We start from the raw sequence: 17,548 nt of genomic DNA on the forward strand, positions 1-17,548 counted from the left end.
GAAATACGTGGCTAGCTCGCCTATGCGTGAGAACGCTGAGCATTGTTCCCTCGCTTGCCGCACACCCGGTGGCACATACTCAGCGCCCCAAGTTGGCATCAAAGAGGTTCATTGACAAACACCAGCACAGACCGAGTTACACATCATACCCAGTGCTCGAAGTCGGCGCCAAATAGCTTCATCGAACAGTGGTACATACCCATTCCCGCATCTACAGTGACCTATGTCGACGTGAAAGTGACCCAATTCCCGATTGACGCTGCGCCGTGCTCCCTTATGGGCTGCAGAATTAAGCGTCTCTTCCTTATGTATAATAAACACCTCCTCCTCCAATTCCCGACGCCAATTCCATTCCAATTCCAATTCCAATTCGCCAATTCCAATTCCAGCCGTCTGAAAGTGCGGGAAGTACACTAAGAATGCCAACGCCTTAAAGATGCGAGAAAACTAATGATGATAGCTATAATGATAGTGTCATGATGACTATGATGATAATGACGATATTAACGAAGATGATTATGCCGATGATGATAACCGATGAGAAAAATTGGAAGGCGATTCAATCTCTAGTTGACGTCGATCAAGCATTGTCGCCCCAGGGCGGCTCTTAAAATAACTTATGCGGTTCATACACCCATTTCTCACCCCCAGCCCACCCGCCGTGGTTGCTTAGCGGCTTAGTCGTTACGCTTCTAAGCACGAGGCCGCGGGATGAAATGCCGACCGCGGCGGCCGCAATTCGATGGGGGCGAAATGCGAAAACGCCCGTGTACCGTGCATTGGACGCGCGTTAAAGAATCCCAGGCGGTCGAAATTATTCCGTGGTCCCACACTGCGGCGTGCCTCAATCAGATGGGGGGTTTTGACACGTAATACCCTAGAATATTTTTTTCGCCCCCCAGCTTGCCCATGAAGACATTGCCTTACATAGATTTCAACTAGAGGTTCAGGTTGCCTCCCAACATTTTTATTCGCCTGAGTTGCCACGCCGCACAGTGTCGGAATAAAACTATACATGTAAGCATGCAGGCCGGTTTCATGCAGGCACTGCAACAGCGACTTGTAAAATGTATTTCCCACGAGCCATCATTCAAGGCCTTCGGGTTGATCAGTACCTAACTTCGAACAGCCCAAAGTACACTTTAGCGGACTGTCTTTGTCCCAGGGCACGTTCAAAGTTAGATGGCGGGCATCCGCTGCAGACGCAGGAGCACTTCGGACACTGGGAATTGTCTTCATGTGATTCATGCCATGTACAATGGCCGTTGTAAGGGTCATTGAGTCGTTCACTTGTGTTGTGATGCGTAAGCTCACCTCACGCGTATCAGGCAGTGCCTCGTGTAATCGATGACGATGCTACGCCGCCGCCACGCCCCTCTTACGTTATATCTTTTACGAACCTGCATGACCCCCTTATCCCGGCAGTCTCCGGACACCCGTCAGTTCAGTTCCTAGTTGCGCAGTTCATTCAAAGTCTCGCAAGGGGCGGCACACTGGCACCGCTTGTGGGGATCTTTCTACTCGATCATCACTAATAACTTCTTCATTAATTATTTACGGCACATATTGCAATTTACGATTTGTAGCCGGTGAGCTTGCAAGACGTATTCACTTGAAATTAAATTTCCAGAATGACGCAATTTCGAGATATTATTTCCCCAAGTGTGGAACGAAATACACGCGTGTTCCAGTTACTTTTGTGCGTTAATCATGACTGAGCGCTTTGTGAAAAAACTTAGTGGAATGACAGTGCATATTTACGGCAAGTTAGATGGTGCATACCTCTAAACTGGCGTCATTCTGGAAATTCATTCCAAGTGAATATGCCTTGCAATCTCACTGCCTACAATTCGTTAATTGCAATATGTGTCGTAAATTAATTATTTAAAAAATTTTGGATTTTTGTTCATTAGTTGAATTCATTAGTTTCATTAGTTCATTAGTTTCGATTTGTTCTGTAAGTAATGACCGCCTCTCTCAATAATGCAGCTCAGGGACTAGAATTGTGCTTTCTGCAACAGACTATTTTTATAAATTCCATAAAAATGAAAAAGATCACCCTGTATATTCGAACACGTGCATTGGATCTCCAATATTGATTTATTTTTAGCTGATTTCGTCCCGATAATTGATATAAAGTAGCCGCAAGCGTGCCGTTTCCAACCTTTCCAGCTACATCCCGGTTAATTTAATCCTGTCTGCCTGCTTCTTTTGTCACCATGGCATACCCCCGTTTTCAGAAATGCGCCTTAGCAATTTGGAAGCCGACCTGACTTGGTCATGTCCGGCACAAGATAACGCCTGACGTGTACGCGCCGAAGGAAAACGCAACGAGCACCTTGGGCAACTTTAACGTCAGGCGTTATCTCGTTCCGGACTTGACCAAGTCAAGTATAGTGGCTCCAAGTTAGGGCGCATTTCCTAACACGGGGGTAAGCCCGTTATCAATGTGTTCATTTCGCGCCACTTGGTAATCAACTGCGCTTTCTGTGTGGTCGAGACGCGTCTGCGTAGTCATAACCATCATGAAACTACTTCTGAAATACGTGCGTTTCACGGTATTGCAGTTTTGCTGTGGTACCTTTAACTCCCCCCCCCCCCCCCCCTCCCGTATTCAGAAATGCATCTTAAGTTGACGCCCATGCTTGACTTGATATAAGTGACGCCTTGCGTGAACGTGCCCAGGACACTCATTGCGTTTCCTCTGGCACGTTCACGACAGGCGTCATTTAAATCAACTCATACATGGGCTTCAACTTGACGCATTTCTGAATACGGGGGGTTATAGTCATGGATAGTAATGTTGCTTGCAGGCTTCTTCAAAGCACGCTATACCAGGCATTGTAAAATGTGTGCGACGTACGTGCAGACACGTAGCAGGCACCTTCGGTATCTTAAATCACACAAGCACGGAGAAAAGGCGATAGTTGACGCTATAGAGAGCTTTAGGGCAAGATGTGCATGTGTGTATACATACGCTCAATCCACACGGCCTTCCGCACGCGTGCTGAAGAAAGTCGTGCGGATGACGTGCACAAACTTTGGTTTACACTATGTCACCGTCCACTTCGTCCACACCGGTGTGCCCTAGCGCTTTGCGCGCCACGCCAGTGCGCGTGCACACAGAGATGATTCCAGTAGGTGTGACGTAGAATGCTTCCCTCGCTCTTGGGTGGAGCGTCAGGGTGCACGTCTACAGATTTCCTTCGCCGTTAATTTGTCGTTCAACTTCCGCAGCCAAGCTGACAGCGCGTCTCGGAGGGGGACGTGGATCTCGAAAACGCGACATCAACGCAGTTTTCTGCACTACCTATTGGCGCTGCACTTATGAATACTAGGTCGCGGGCTCGACTCCCGGCCGTAGCTGCCGCATTCCGCCTAGTGTAGAACGGAAGAAAAAAAAAACAATTTTCTCTGATCGCACATAGTCGGCATTAATATGCAGCTTCCAGTACGGGCGTCTCATTAGCGCTGCGTTACTTTTCGACGCTATGCCCAAACAGTGAGCGTCGCTCGACATTTAAGAGATATCGGGTGGGAAATGACCCCGGCGTCGCTTCCAGAGACGCTCCTCGCATGGCTCATTGTTTTCGCATTGTCTCTTTATCGCGTGAACGGTATTTCCCCCCAAGAGTCGTCGTCGTCGCTCTTTGCGCTGTACGAGGCGACTGATAATCTTCGCATACTGATTGTACGTTCACTGACTTGCATGTTTTTGGAATCCATAGTACTCCTCGACGTGTGTTTTACTATACTTTTCGGCGCGCATATAGCTGGACTGGCGGCCGCAGTAACGCTATCTGCGTTGACAGCTGCGTATGCGTTTCTTTTTTTTTTTTTTTTTTTTTTTGCTTTGCCACGGAATCGGCAGTAAACATGATCACAGGGGCACTTGGAGATTGAGGAAGTTAGGTGCCCTCGCAGACAGAAACAGCAGTGAGGCGTCGAACATGAATACGAAGCGTTGCAGCAGTCAGTTCGAAGAAGCACGCGTCTGAATCGAGTGCTTTGACGTACGACGTCACTTCTTCGCAGCCCAGTTACTGTTGATTGAAAAAAAAATCATTCAGTGGCGTTTTAGCGGTAAATGCGAGAGAAGTGCGGTAGCATTACGTCGCATCTCTTGGAGGTCCCGGATGCGTGGTCACCACATTGCAAATGATGGTCCATGAGCTCACTCGATCCAGTGAGGTCCGGAGTCCTGTCGCAGAGCAGAGTCACAGCACAGGGCAAAGTCTTGTCCGAGCATCGTGTGCCATAGGCTATTCCGGTGAGCTTCACATTGGCCCCTGCATGCTTACCGCTTCGAACGGAAACGCGCACGAGGGTTAAATAAGCGGCTTCAACGGTAGATGTACCGATAAACAGCAGGGACTACATGTGCCTGGTTCATTGTAATATCCAAGCAGGCAATGCTCGGACACTAGAGTCGGTGTCAATCTAAGAATTAAACAAGCATCCACTCACAAAATCGCAGTCCACCTGCCCTTCAGTTCTGCAAGAGCCGAGCGTGCTGCAGGCCACTCGCAGCTTAGGGACTTTGATCTATTGATGTAAATGCTGGGCTAATTATAGAATAAAGCTTGGGCTGATTATAGCATGAAAGCTCGGCTAATTATACAATCTCGTTGCTTCGAACTAAAGCAATAACTTTGGCAGAGCAGTGATTTGGATATCACCCGCAAAATTTTCCATAGACATTCAAGTTTAATTATGGAACCAGTGACATAGACAAATTTGTACGGGAAAGAAACAGATGCTTTAAACACGTAATATACCGCCTGATGTCACGGAAGTAAGCGACTAATTAATTTGCATATAATTATGCGCGGGCACCAGCTGACTCAGTTCTCTTCCCGAGATGAAGGGCAGTTTAACTGCGTATTTGTGGGTGGAGCTTGTTTGTAATTCCTACGTTGTCATCGACTATATACAGGTTGCTCATTTTTAAGTCTTACGGAATTTTTAGAAATCGCCCGTGGCAGGTAGCATAATTCTTATCATTGAGCTGGGTTATTCGATGAGGCAGACACTAGTAGCACTTGAAATCAAAACACGGATTCAACTAATGAACAAAAATTTACTAATGAGCTTCTTAGTTATTTACTTTACGACACATATTGCACTTTACAAATTGTAGACGGTGAGCTTGTCAGGTGTATCCACTTGAAATGAATTTCCAGAATAATACCAGTTTGGAGATATGCGCCATCAAACTCGCCGTAAAAATGCACTGTTGTTCCACTTACTTTTTTTAAACCAAAATGTTGTTTTATACATTGAAGAGCAAAAGTAACTGGAATGCCCATGTATTTTGTCCCACACTTTGGCAATTTGGCGTAAAGCAATATTTTTTACGTGCCAAAACCACTATCTGATTATCAGGCACGCTGTAGTGGGGGACTCCGGAATAATTCCGGCCACCTGGGGTTCTTTAACGTGCACCTAAATCTAAGTACATGGGTGTTTTTGCATTTCGCCCCCATCTAAATGTGGCCGCCGTGGTCGGGACTTCGCAACCTCGTGCTTAGCAGCCCTACACCTTAGCCACTAAGCAACCACAGCGGGCGACAATAAATTTAATGGTAAACACCAGAATGAATGATGAATAAATTTAATGGACCAGTGCGAATACCACGCATAACTTGCTGTCTCGAGTAAATTTCGGAAGCGTGATGGATTGGCCTATAGTCGGTAATATTCTCCGTGGGACTACAGCTACAGCGCGAAAGCTGGACAAGGAACAAAATTACAGCTGTCGAGGACAGGCATGCTGAATGCCAACTGGTGTGGCTTATTTGCGAGCGGCAATTTGTTTGTCTGCTTTTTCTTGTTTTTGTAGCGGCCTATAAATTGCCTTTCGCAAAGCAACCACGCCATTTGGCGGTCAGCGCTTGCTTCCATCAGCTGTAATCTTGTCCTGCGCGCTCAACCCTTTAGTACCACACAAATAAAAGCTTCGCTGTTAACTATTGTGAAGCCAGTTTTCGAAATTCCCACCGCCGCGGTAGCGCAGTGGTTTTCGGGCTGTGCTGCTGAGCACGAGGTCGCGGGCTCGTTTCGCGACCGCGGCGCGGGCCTAATGTCGGAGGAGGGCTAAATGCAATAACGCTCGTTGCTTGGAGTTAGGTGCACGTTAAATAATCCCGGATGGCCAAAATTAATCCGGAGTCTTCCACTATACGGGCGTCTTTTGTAACCCGTGTTCCTTTGCGACGTTAAACCCCGGGAATCAGTCGTTCAAATCATCTTCGGAAATTCGAGAAAGCGGGAAGTGAGTGAACAAGTGAAGCACATACAATAGTTTTTGAAGTCGCCGTACAATCTTTGTCCCTTGTTCCGTCCCCGTATACGCCGGCAGCGGCAGGATCTTTTACGAGCGCTCTCGAAGCGGCCGGGCCTGCCCGTCACGAGCGCTTTTATTTTCTTTTTTTTTCTTGTGTGTAACTGGTCGTTTCACGCGACAATCGGTGACCTCGGCTCGGGCAGGCATCGCGGGTCCGCTTTCGCATCCTGCCGCGGAGCAGTTACTTACACGCGCCGCTCGCGGGCATTAAATTTTTAACGGCCGCTGCCGGCGGAGATGCGAGAACTGTCGCATGTGTGTACGCGACACCCTTTACGCTTGCGAGGGGGCGCAGCCTCCTTTCCCCTACTTGGGAAGCGGACGGGCGGCGCAGAGTACGCGTCATAGTGGATGGGATGTGTGTATGACTGTGTACGACTGTGCCTAATGCGCCATTGTTGCGCCATCCTCGAGAATCGGCGGGCAACCGTACACACGTTTCGCTCTTATCTTTATGCGTTCCGTGGCTGCCTGTAACGAGCAGAGCATGAGAAGAGGGGGGGGGGGGGGGGGGTAGAAATGGCGCGAGGTGTCGTGTCAGGGTTCGCACCATAAGTTTGCTGACGTCCGAGCTGTAGGGGTACACAGGTTCACGAAGCGTCCGCCGGCGTGAGGCGTTTAATGGTGGTGCAGGTTTTCTGTTTTCTTTTTTTTTTTTTTTTCCTGACGGCATGTTGACATGCGCTTGACAAGCTATGGCAGACTATGACATAAGTTACATAAGTTTTTTTTTTTTTTTTTTAAAGAGAACGCGACGTACCTTCTCGTACCACGAAGTATGACGGAGGTTACAAAACAGCGCTTTGACGTTAGAATACGATGTGCACGCAATTCATTTTTGTTCCAGTATTTGCACGTTGCTGTGATCCCTTTTGCGACCCTGTTCCCGTGGCTCTTGCGGGCGTTTTCGCGAATACTGTGTAACGCGGCACGAACGAGAGACGTCAGTTATGCGTCCACGAGAACATTTTTGCGTTGACTAACTCATATAACTTGTTCTTCCTTTCCTTTTTACAGCGAAGCTGTTAAGGGCTCGGTCTCCGATGATCGTGCCCGCGTGTAGAAAAAAAATCTAATTGGGCTGTATACTGTATGTGCGAGTTAGAGCGCGCGAGGGACGCGCTTTCACGGGGAGCGAACGCACGACGGGCAACAAACGCGACTTCCTCCGTCGCGCGAAAGGCCGTGGGGGGACGGGAGGGAGGGAGGGAGGGAGGGGAGGCGACGTTAGGCTGCGGCACCAAATGCGTATCTTGCGACCGCGCGTTTTGTTTCGCACTTTTAATATTTCAGTCTGAGAAGAGAGAGAGAAAAAAAAAAGTAAAGGAAAGACAGGAACGTTAACCAGAGATTATCTCCGGTCGGCTACCCTGTACCGGGGGACGACTTTACAATTGCTAGTAGGTACAGCGGGGGCATGGCACTGCGGGTCACGTGGCTTCCGCTCAACACGTGTTGTCATGGCAATCGTGGAGCTCCTAGGTGCCTAGGGACATAATCGCTTAGGGACTTTTGAGGCGCGGGTCTCCGCTGAGCGTGGGGGTGTTGCGGAGCGCAGCGTAGCAACACCCCAAATAAAAAAATACTGCTCCAGTCAGGTAGACTGCTCCCTCCCTGATAGTGAGATTATATTTGGATCATCAAAACAGTGATGCGTTTATTTAGGAATACCATCGTTTTCGCGCCTGCGAGAGAGAAACGATGACACACACACACACACACACACACGCACACGCACACGCACACGCACACACACACACACACACACACACACACGCACACACGCACACACGCACACGCAGTCTGCGAAGGCGTCCGTTGCATAGTGTCAACGTTCCATCCTACGTCACATAGTGTAGAGTCACAATTTGTCACTGAGTCCGGTGTCTTTAAGTAACGCAGCAGTGCCTTCAAGGCCGCTCGCGCTGTTTGTGTAGGCCAGTTTCCAAGGATGTCTTTTTTTTTTGTTATTCGGCGTTTGTCCAGTTGATCTATCGTGGCTGAGAGAACTGCTCTCTGCGGGTTGAAACGAGGACACTCACAAAAAAGGTGTGCGATTGTTTCGTTGCATCTGCAGAATTAACAAAGTGGGCTATTGGCTATTCCGATAAGAAAGGAGTACGTACTTGAAAATGCGTCCAAGCCATAGACGGACTAGAAGTGTGCAGTCACGTCATGGAAGGTCAGACGGAATACGGAGCTGTAAATTAAAGTCCAGGGCATGAAGGCGTGCGCTTGTGAAATCGTATGAATTCTATTGAATTAGCTCACGCGCAAGCGCGGAAAATTTTTCGTAGCGTCGGCTCTCGAAATAGGAATGGCAACGCACTTGACACCGTCAGGGGCAGATCGGGCCGCTGCGTCCGCTCGATCAATGCCGTGTATGCCACAGTGACTAGGCAACCACTGATATATCATGTCCTTCGTCAACTATGCGATGGTGTACTTGTCTGATCTCTGCGACGAGCTGCACATGTGATCCATGGCGCAGTGCTGAGAGTAAACTCTGGAGGGCTGCCTAGGAGTCGCAGAATATTGACCATAGATGGGGTGGTTCCTCCAGAATGAAATGAAGAGCCGCACGGAGGGCTACCAGTTCAGCAGCTGTCGTTGATGAGGCATGTGACGTCTTTAGCTGTATTTTGACGGATCTCGCTAGAACCACCACCACGGCAGCTGAACTTGTAGGTGTGACTGAGCCATTGACATAAACGTGTACGCGGCACGTTAAATTTCAAATGATTTTTTTATGACCCTAGCTCCTAGCGACATTATTTCTCAAGGAGCACACCGGAAGTCGGCCTCAGGCAACCGGAAGTTGAGATGTCTCCGAAACCGTGAGAATGATAAAAAAAAAACATCTAAAAGGAGGTAATGGCTCAAGAGTTGTATAGGATAGATAAGATATAGGAGCATAAGTTCAGTTAAGGAAAGGGCCAATTAACCGTCAGGTCTTTCTCATCATCATAATGATTAACTATCATCATCAGCAATGGCTCGAGCGTCGTCGTCTTCCTCCATAGCTGGCTCGTTGGCGCCCCTCGAACGCGCTCGTGCCACTGCTCACGCGTTCGTCGTCGCCTTCCACTGCTGGCTCCGTTGCCGTTCGTCATTCCAGCGTAGAATTCCGCTTCTCTTCTGTCGTCGTAATGGGGAGGCCGCGTTTACGGGGATATGAGCCATTCAGTGTTCGTGTCCTAACGCGCACTCCGCCGGCGCGTTAGGACAAGTCTTCAGTTGCTCATCTGGTTGTGGTAGGAGAAGGACGTGCGTTAACCTAAGGTCTATGGGGGGCTAGCGCCATTAAAGACACATAAAGCGAACATTAAGGACGCCTAAAGTTCTTTTTTTTTTGTAATGCGGTTAGCATTCTCAGTTTAGGAAACAAGTCAAGGATACGTCATGTACTTCAATATATCTATCTAGTTTCCTCTGATACACGCCAACTTGAGTAACTGGGCCTGCGCCACTCCTTGATGAGGCAGTTATAGACGCTGTCCGTTTGACGATAAGTTCGTAGGTCACTATTACAATTCATACACGATCAGGGCCTCGACGCTTGTATGTACTACGCTTGTATATTCTTGTGTCTACATACACATATGTCGCAGGGTAACCCGATAAAAAAAAGTGTTTTCGCGCTGTTTCCGCGACATTTCTCAGGTAGACACCGCACTCCGATTGTCGTGTTGAGCCAACGCAGGTCTCGCACCTCCCTTCGTTGCTAAGAATGTAGCCTTCGGTCAGCAGTGTTTCGGGGGACGTACAAAAAAAAAATCGAGCGCCTCGTCAATGACAGCAGTATTGAGTCGCGATCTCGCCGCTAAATAAAAAGAAAAAAATTTAAAAATTTTAAAAAGCCATAATGACAGAACAATCGCCTCTCTCGTCTTTCTTTCCCGAGTGAACACGCGCTCAACCGCCTTGCTGCAACTGCTGACTCTCAATCGGTCGTCGCTCCATTATAAAAAACACTCGCAAAGTAAACAAGAGGATCGGAACAATGCTTCGAGGTGAAATGTGATGAGCGAAGTGAAAGGTCGCATGCTTCCTGCAGCCGTTATCTCTCGACACAACTCGGGGAGATTGCACAAGGGCTCCTGTGCGCTGTGGAGGTCCGTTTACGCATTTTTTTGTCTTCTTTTACGGGTAGAGTCGGTGTATCTGAGGGTGTGAGAACAAAAAATAATGGTTTGACGCAAGCGATAACAGCGCGGAACCGGAGGCGACCGGTGTCTTACTGCTGTGCCGTGCCAGACCGGTTTCGCCTGCACATTCACCCGAGTGTTTCACGCGCACGTAGCGAGATCGTGCGGCATGTTTTGTGCGCACGCTTTCGACAGCGATTGCTTTTTGTCGCGCGTGTCGTTGACACTGTGGTTTTGTTTCACTCGCGAAGCAAAGCAGGAGCGATCTTGCTGGGAGAATTGACGCTCATAGAGTGTTGCGGCGAGCCCAAGTTCAAGGCTAATAGGCGCGAAGACGAAACTTAGCGTTCCCTGGAAATATTCTGAGTTGTACGAGTAAATTGCCCTTCTACAAACAAAAAAAAGTCCACTCTTGAGAAGAAACTTGGCAAGCCAGACAAGACGCCAGAACGACAAACGAGTGGGAACGCGTCGTTGTTCCGTGTCAACTCGCCGTCACGTAAATGGATTTTGACGGCGTCAGCTCTAGCAAGGTTATATTTCTTTTTCATCGGAAAAAAATGCAGACTGCAGTCATGCCTCGTTATAACGAAACGAGATATAACAAAGTAAGTGAAATTTCCCTTGAAATACTGGGTGACTCACATTGCACTGCATGCAGTAATGGATATAACGAAGTAATTCTGGCTACAACTTCACTGTAACCAGGTTTCTCACTACACTGCGTGTGTTCTAAAATGGTCAAAGACTGAAGTTGGCAAGTTTCTACAGCTTTTTATGAGCCGGGTCAGCCCAAATGCGAGAGAGTGTGTGAATAAACTTTATTTCGGAGACCAAGCTGTTGATGACCGAAGACGGGCGGCCAACCTTTTCCAGGTAGCCGTGGGCCTGTGCTGATAGCCTGGTCTCTGTTCACCAGCCGTAGCTGGCCCTAAGCTGTTGGGCTAGTCAGCTGGGCCGCCCACTGGTCTTCTGTTGATGCTTGGATTGGCGTTGCCCGCGGGTTCTCTTTGCACTGCCAGATCATGTGGTAAAGGATGTTTGGCGTACTGCAGAATTGGCAGTCTCTTGTAAATGTTGAGAGAGAGAGAGAGAGACAGAAGAAAGGGGAAAGGCAGGGAGGTTAACCAGATGGGAAGTTGAGGGGTACATCGCGTATAGTAGAGTGCCGTGGAGGTAATTGCCCGTCTGAAGTCAGCGTAGTATGAAGGCATCTTCTCTGTTAAGCTTGATGTGTGGTGGCGGATATTCCCGCCTGGTCTTCTTTTAATGTTCTAGAATGTTGTAATATTCGCCTTCTATAATTTTGTCTTGGTCTGATGGTAGACGATGTCCTGGTGGGGTACATGCTCACGCAGGCCGCCCGGCGTACATGTTCTCGGGCGGCCTGCGTGAGCCGCTTGGTTTCCCACGAACGATATTCGTGTCCCGGGGTCCAGACATTATACGTTTCAGGGATGTCTTGGTTCTTGATGATGAGTGCGGTCTTTTGAATGCGTTCGTCGTCGTCGTCGTCTTCCACAGCTGGCTAAGTTGCCGCCCATCATTCCAGCGTAGACTTTCACTTTTCTTCTGTCGTCGTAATGGGGAGGCCGCGTTTACGGGGGTATCAGCCATTCACTGTCTTATGTGACGGACAGATTTACTTTTGAGGCAATTTATTTTCCAAGAATCGCAAGCGGCAACGCGGGCGAATGCTGCTAACCACGCACCACGCCGGACTGCGTGCATACTGTCAGTGACGTCATTCTCTCCGTCGCAGCCGAACGTGTGTATAACCTCATTAAGAAACACAAAGACGTAACCAATAGTTGTGGAATACTTTAATGAACCGTCGGGATTAACCCAGTCATAAACACCGGGGCCGCACGTTTCAGCTTCGCTGGTTAAACATCTGCACGGAATGCTTGGGAAGTTTTTTTTTTTTTTTCCTCCTTTTTTTCATTTCTTTTTTTCTTCCCATCATAAACAAGACAGTAGACGTTTGTGACTTCGCAGGAGCACAGCGCGAAAGAAATCAAATTCTGGTGATTTACGTCCCCAAACAACAATCTGCGTGGTTACTAGGCGCGCCGTAGTGGGAAACTCCAGATTAATTTTGACCACTGTAACGTCGCAACCTCGAAAATGTCATTCCTTGGACGCTTCCCACGAATCCATCAGATTCCCTAGTCCAGTCTCCTAGGGAAGACGAGTGTTATACAAGTGGACGGTGCAGTGAATGTGTGCTCAGACATTCGAAGTGCTCCTACATGGAGGGGGGGCTTCCATATCTGGAACCACTGTAAATATTGTAAAAATGAACCCTTTTTCTATCGATCCTACTCCCGGACGTACTCATCCGTGTGGCTGGAAGATGCCCGGCTTAAACGCCACCTATAGACTCTTTAACTCGTGCTTACATCCTAAGTTCACGAGCGCTTTTGACTTTCGCCCCCATCGAAACGCGACCGGCAGCGAACCCGCGACCTCGACGTCAGCAGTGCAACGCCATGGCCGCGTGCTAATTTCCAACAATGCTGTTTATTTCGACCACATTGCATTATGGATTTCAGTTAACCGTTATTAAACCACATATATTGAATCATTGCACGCATATAACGCTTTCTAGAGTACGTGCTTATAAGAGGAAGCTCGGGCCCAATGCCGCCTATTCAAATACATATACAACGCAGGAACGCTATTTTGAGATAACCACTGGACCGATTTTAATGACATTTTTTGCATTTGAGAGAGACTGTTGGAAGCGGAATTTCGATTTATGGCGGCCTGGATTTTTTTAAAATGAATTTTCAAAATTTCCCAACATACTCCCGATATTATACTGGAGCAAGAGCCTTGGTTGACAGCTGGTCAAGATTCTCATTTAAAAAAACTATCGTTGCTTTCGATTGGATAGGCCTTCCCGAGGTGGAGGAATTGCTTCGTTCATTTCATATAAAATTTGTCATAGAGCAAAAATTTCATATCAGACTATCTACTGAATGCGAAATTTTAGTATTAGAAATAACACTTCTATGCTGTGCGCCGCTAATTGAGGTCACCTCTGTATACTACAGCAAAAAGAACACGTTGTTTGCGGGTGATTTCAATTCACATCATGTGCATGGGGCTTCCGCACTGATGCATCCGGGAAACGTTTATGGGATTGGGCTTCTTCGAACAATTTTACTTGCTTAAATTCTAAAGTTGCTACTTTTGTTCAATGTCAGTCGCGCTTTGTCAGACTTCTCATTTGCTAGCTCAAGTTTATCATTCTCATCTCGGGCTGTCGTTGATGACGCCACAAGTAGTGATCACCATCCTTTATTGATGGATACTGTCTGACCCTTAATTTCTTTGGATAATGAAGTACATGTTTTTGTCGACTATTCAAAATTTAAGAAAATTTTACAGTCTACGTTATCTTTGATAGGTAGGGAGAGACACACTAAAGCTATGCGTCGTTGCTCGGTTTTGACGGGTACCTAAAGAAATCTGGATTTGCAGTATCGACAGCAAAACGTAGTTCTGGCTGTCCCTAGCGGAACCCTGACTGTGCACGAGATTACAGACGCCGAAAGGCTGCGTGGAAGAAACTTCTTCTTAACCAATGTCCTACAAATTGGAGTAACTATACGTATGCTGCAGCTATGTTTAAACGAATAGTTTCATTAGCCAATAATAATTACTATGAAAAGCGTTATAATTTTCTGTCGAAGAGTGGCAACAAAAAAGGGCTTTTTAGGTTTCTTCGTTTTCGAAAGGCTGTACCAACGCCGGTGAATATTGATTCAGTAATCCTATCACCTAAAGAATTGTCATAATCATTGGAAAAATTGCCAAAGGATCAGAAAACCATTTTACAGCTCAGTTACAATTGAACTTTATCAGGATTGCATCCGAGGACAGTTTTATAAATGTAACGATTGAAGAGCTTTCGCACGTTGTGAGACTGCTACCTGCCTTAGCTCCAGGTCCAGATGGTATAACGAGTATGCTAAAAAGTTGTCGCAGTTTCACCCGAAAGGCGAAGCATCAATTGCGATAGCAACTTAGTAGAGAGCTATACGGAGTAAGGATAGTAGTTTTATCCGCTGTACAAACTTGGACATGCAGCAGCACCGGCAACACACAGCACTGTTGTCGACGCCGTCGGCGTTTTGCCCGCGTTCGCACAAAATGCGTGCGGCGTTGGTGACTGTTGCCGCAGCCTCTGATATAAATAGGCACTTGATGATGATGATAAGTGGTTCTTGAGGGAAAGGGAAAGGTTGGCGCTATCTTCTAACCTTTCCCTTTCCCTCAAGAACCACTTATCATCATCATCAAGTGCCTATTTATATCAGAGGCTGCGGCAACAGTCACCAACGCCGCACGCATTTTGTGCGAACGCGGGCAAAACACCGACGGCGTCGACAACAGTGCTGTGTGTTGCCGCAGCTAAACGTCGCCTCCCTTCCCTGCCCCCCCCCCCCCCCCCCGGCCTTTCGTGCGTCAGAAGAAGGCGCGTTTGCTCTACATATATGGTGATTGTAAAGGAGGAAAGAGACGCCTACTTCTGCAGCCCTTAAGGGAGCACGGCACAGAACGCACGTTTGTTCTCCGCCGTGCGTTCACTCCCCGTGAAAGCGCGCGTCCCTCGCGCCCTTTCACTCGCACATACAGTGTTCGGCGGCGCGCGGCGACGATTTCATCTCCATTGACGTCATACGGAACCTCACGGCGACGGCGACGGCGACGCCGACGGCAGAAATCTGCTTTGGAGTGTCCATATAATTGCTATCGCAATAAAATATTTGACGTGTCTCCACAGGACTAGCCTAATATCGTCAACTACTCCCTAAAGAACAGTTGGATTCCTCCGAGGCTTGATTCTCCCCCTACTTAAGAAAGGAGGAGCGGGATTGCTTATGGACAACATAAGGCCCATTGCATTAACATCTAATATTATGAAACTAATAGAAAGAGTGTTATACGTCCGTATAATGAGGTGTTAACTGATAACACATTACTGAGCTCATGTTAGATCGTATTTAGACAGGGATGCTCGATTTGGTGCGCGCATGGTGATTTGCAGGGACGTATTAAGCTTGCTCGACACAGGCGACAGTTTGCAGCGCCGGTGGCTCTTGATATAGGTAAGGCATACGGCAGTGTAGAGCATGTCATTCTCCGGAATATTCTAAAGAGCATGAATTTTCCTCCATATATTACAAATTGGATTTATGAATTCCTAAGAGGTAGAAAATTCTATTGCCCCCAAGGCGGTGTTTCGACGTCAAAATATAATCAGTGCAGGGGAGTTCCATAGGGTTCCGTTCTTTCTCCCGTTTTGTTTATTCTTCTAATGAGCTCAATTCCACTGTGTGACGATGTACAAGTGTACGTTTACGCAGATGACGTTGCATTCTTTGAGTCAGCGAGTGATATTCAATATACCTGCGTATATGAAAAGTGATGACTACATGACATGGCACCGGTCTGGCTTTGAACCCGCACTGACTGTACGTGACAGCAGAGCTTTTCCTACAAGAATTTACTAGAAGCAACTTGGATGCTAGTGCCTACATACCTGCAAGCATGGCAGTTTAGCCAACATTGTAATGATGGATAGTATACACGGATTTTTTCGCTTATTTTAAATGTTTAATAAAAAAGAATATGGGGTTCTACGTGCCAAAACCACGATCTGATTATGAGGCACGTCGTAGTGGAAGACTCCGGAAATTTGGACCACCTGGGGTTCTTTAACGTGCACCTAAATCACACGGGTGTTTTCGCATTTCGCCCCATCGAAATGCGGCCACCGTGGCGCGGATTCGATCCCGCGACCTCGTGCTCAGCAGCCCAACATCATAGCCACTGAGCAACCACGGCGGGTATGTTTTATTAAGCCCGTTTATTTTTAACATCTATGCCACAGGCCTTGTAAATCGATCGCTTTCAACAGGGTAGTACTGCATAATTAATGCAATGTTTCGCAATGATTATGCACACGTACGGAATCTTGTAGCCCTCGGGCATTTAAACGAACAATTGCTCGGCTCCATAGCACGAGGATAATATGAGCACATTCGAAGCGACAAGCATAAATGTTAGATTAGACAAATCTATGTACAGTTAAACATCGGTATAGTGAACTGAATTCAATATAATGAAATTCTCTATACAACGAAGTATTTCACTTTTCATAACCTTTTGTCCATAGAACACCATGCATTTATAACCTCAATATAACGAAGCGTGTTTATAGGCCGTTTCATTATAACGACATTTTACTGCCGCCGCAAAGGAATACCGAGACAATAAGTGGAAACTTCCGCGGACGCAGAATGGTGAAATGATTGAATTACGAGCGGTTGCTTGCGAACGCACCTCTCAAACCGCGCGCTGCGCGACCGCCGAAGTGGAGCAGCGTCATGTTCAGTGTACAAAGTTCGCGATAAGATCCTATCGTGCCCCGCGCACTGTGTGCTTTATAAAAGTGCCAGTGAAAGCGTACGTGGGTGAGACAAGATGGTTGCTTCACGAATCACGAGTGCCGCCTTACCGCGCGAGCAAAGGGAAAGAGGGGGAGGGGAGCGAGCTAGCGCTGAGCGCATGCGCAGCCGCGCGACAACCTCCACGATCGGATGAGACTCTTGCTGCTTCTAATCTTTCTTCCCTTCCTTTCAACATCTTTATCTCCTTTTTCCCCTTCCCCGGACACTGCACCATGCTCCCTATTGGGCAATCCCACTTCCCCTCTGTGCAACGCGGTTGAGGTGTCTTCTATTGAGAGACAGTTATCGCGTTTGCACTTAACCCAACTTTTCACCGCTTTCCACAACAATCTCCATTGGCAGCAGAAATAAGCGTCATTTGCTTCTTCAATAAAATCACTACTACCATACTACCATACCATACTAATCCGCCGCGTAAATGGTGGGCGTGCCGAGACGGCGTGGCATCATGTAAGCTATTATCCCGCGCGTTTAGTATTGCACGTTGCGTAAATCTCGAGTTTCGGAGATCCAATGAAACGAGAGGCAGACGAAGCACTCGCTCCCCGCTGCCAGTGCTTTTCAGTGAT

General features: G+C 47.7%; 1 long non-coding RNA gene across 2 annotated transcripts in view; it reads left to right on the forward strand.

Moving 5' to 3' along the window:
- The window catches only part of LOC125941603 (uncharacterized), a 129,575-nt gene that overhangs the window by 70,049 nt on the left and 41,978 nt on the right, over nucleotides 1-17,548 (forward strand). The window lies entirely within an intron of this gene.

Source organism: Dermacentor silvarum, chromosome 11 (assembly GCF_013339745.2).
Source record: "Dermacentor silvarum isolate Dsil-2018 chromosome 11, BIME_Dsil_1.4, whole genome shotgun sequence".
Classification (NCBI taxonomy): Eukaryota; Metazoa; Arthropoda; class Arachnida; order Ixodida; family Ixodidae; genus Dermacentor; species Dermacentor silvarum.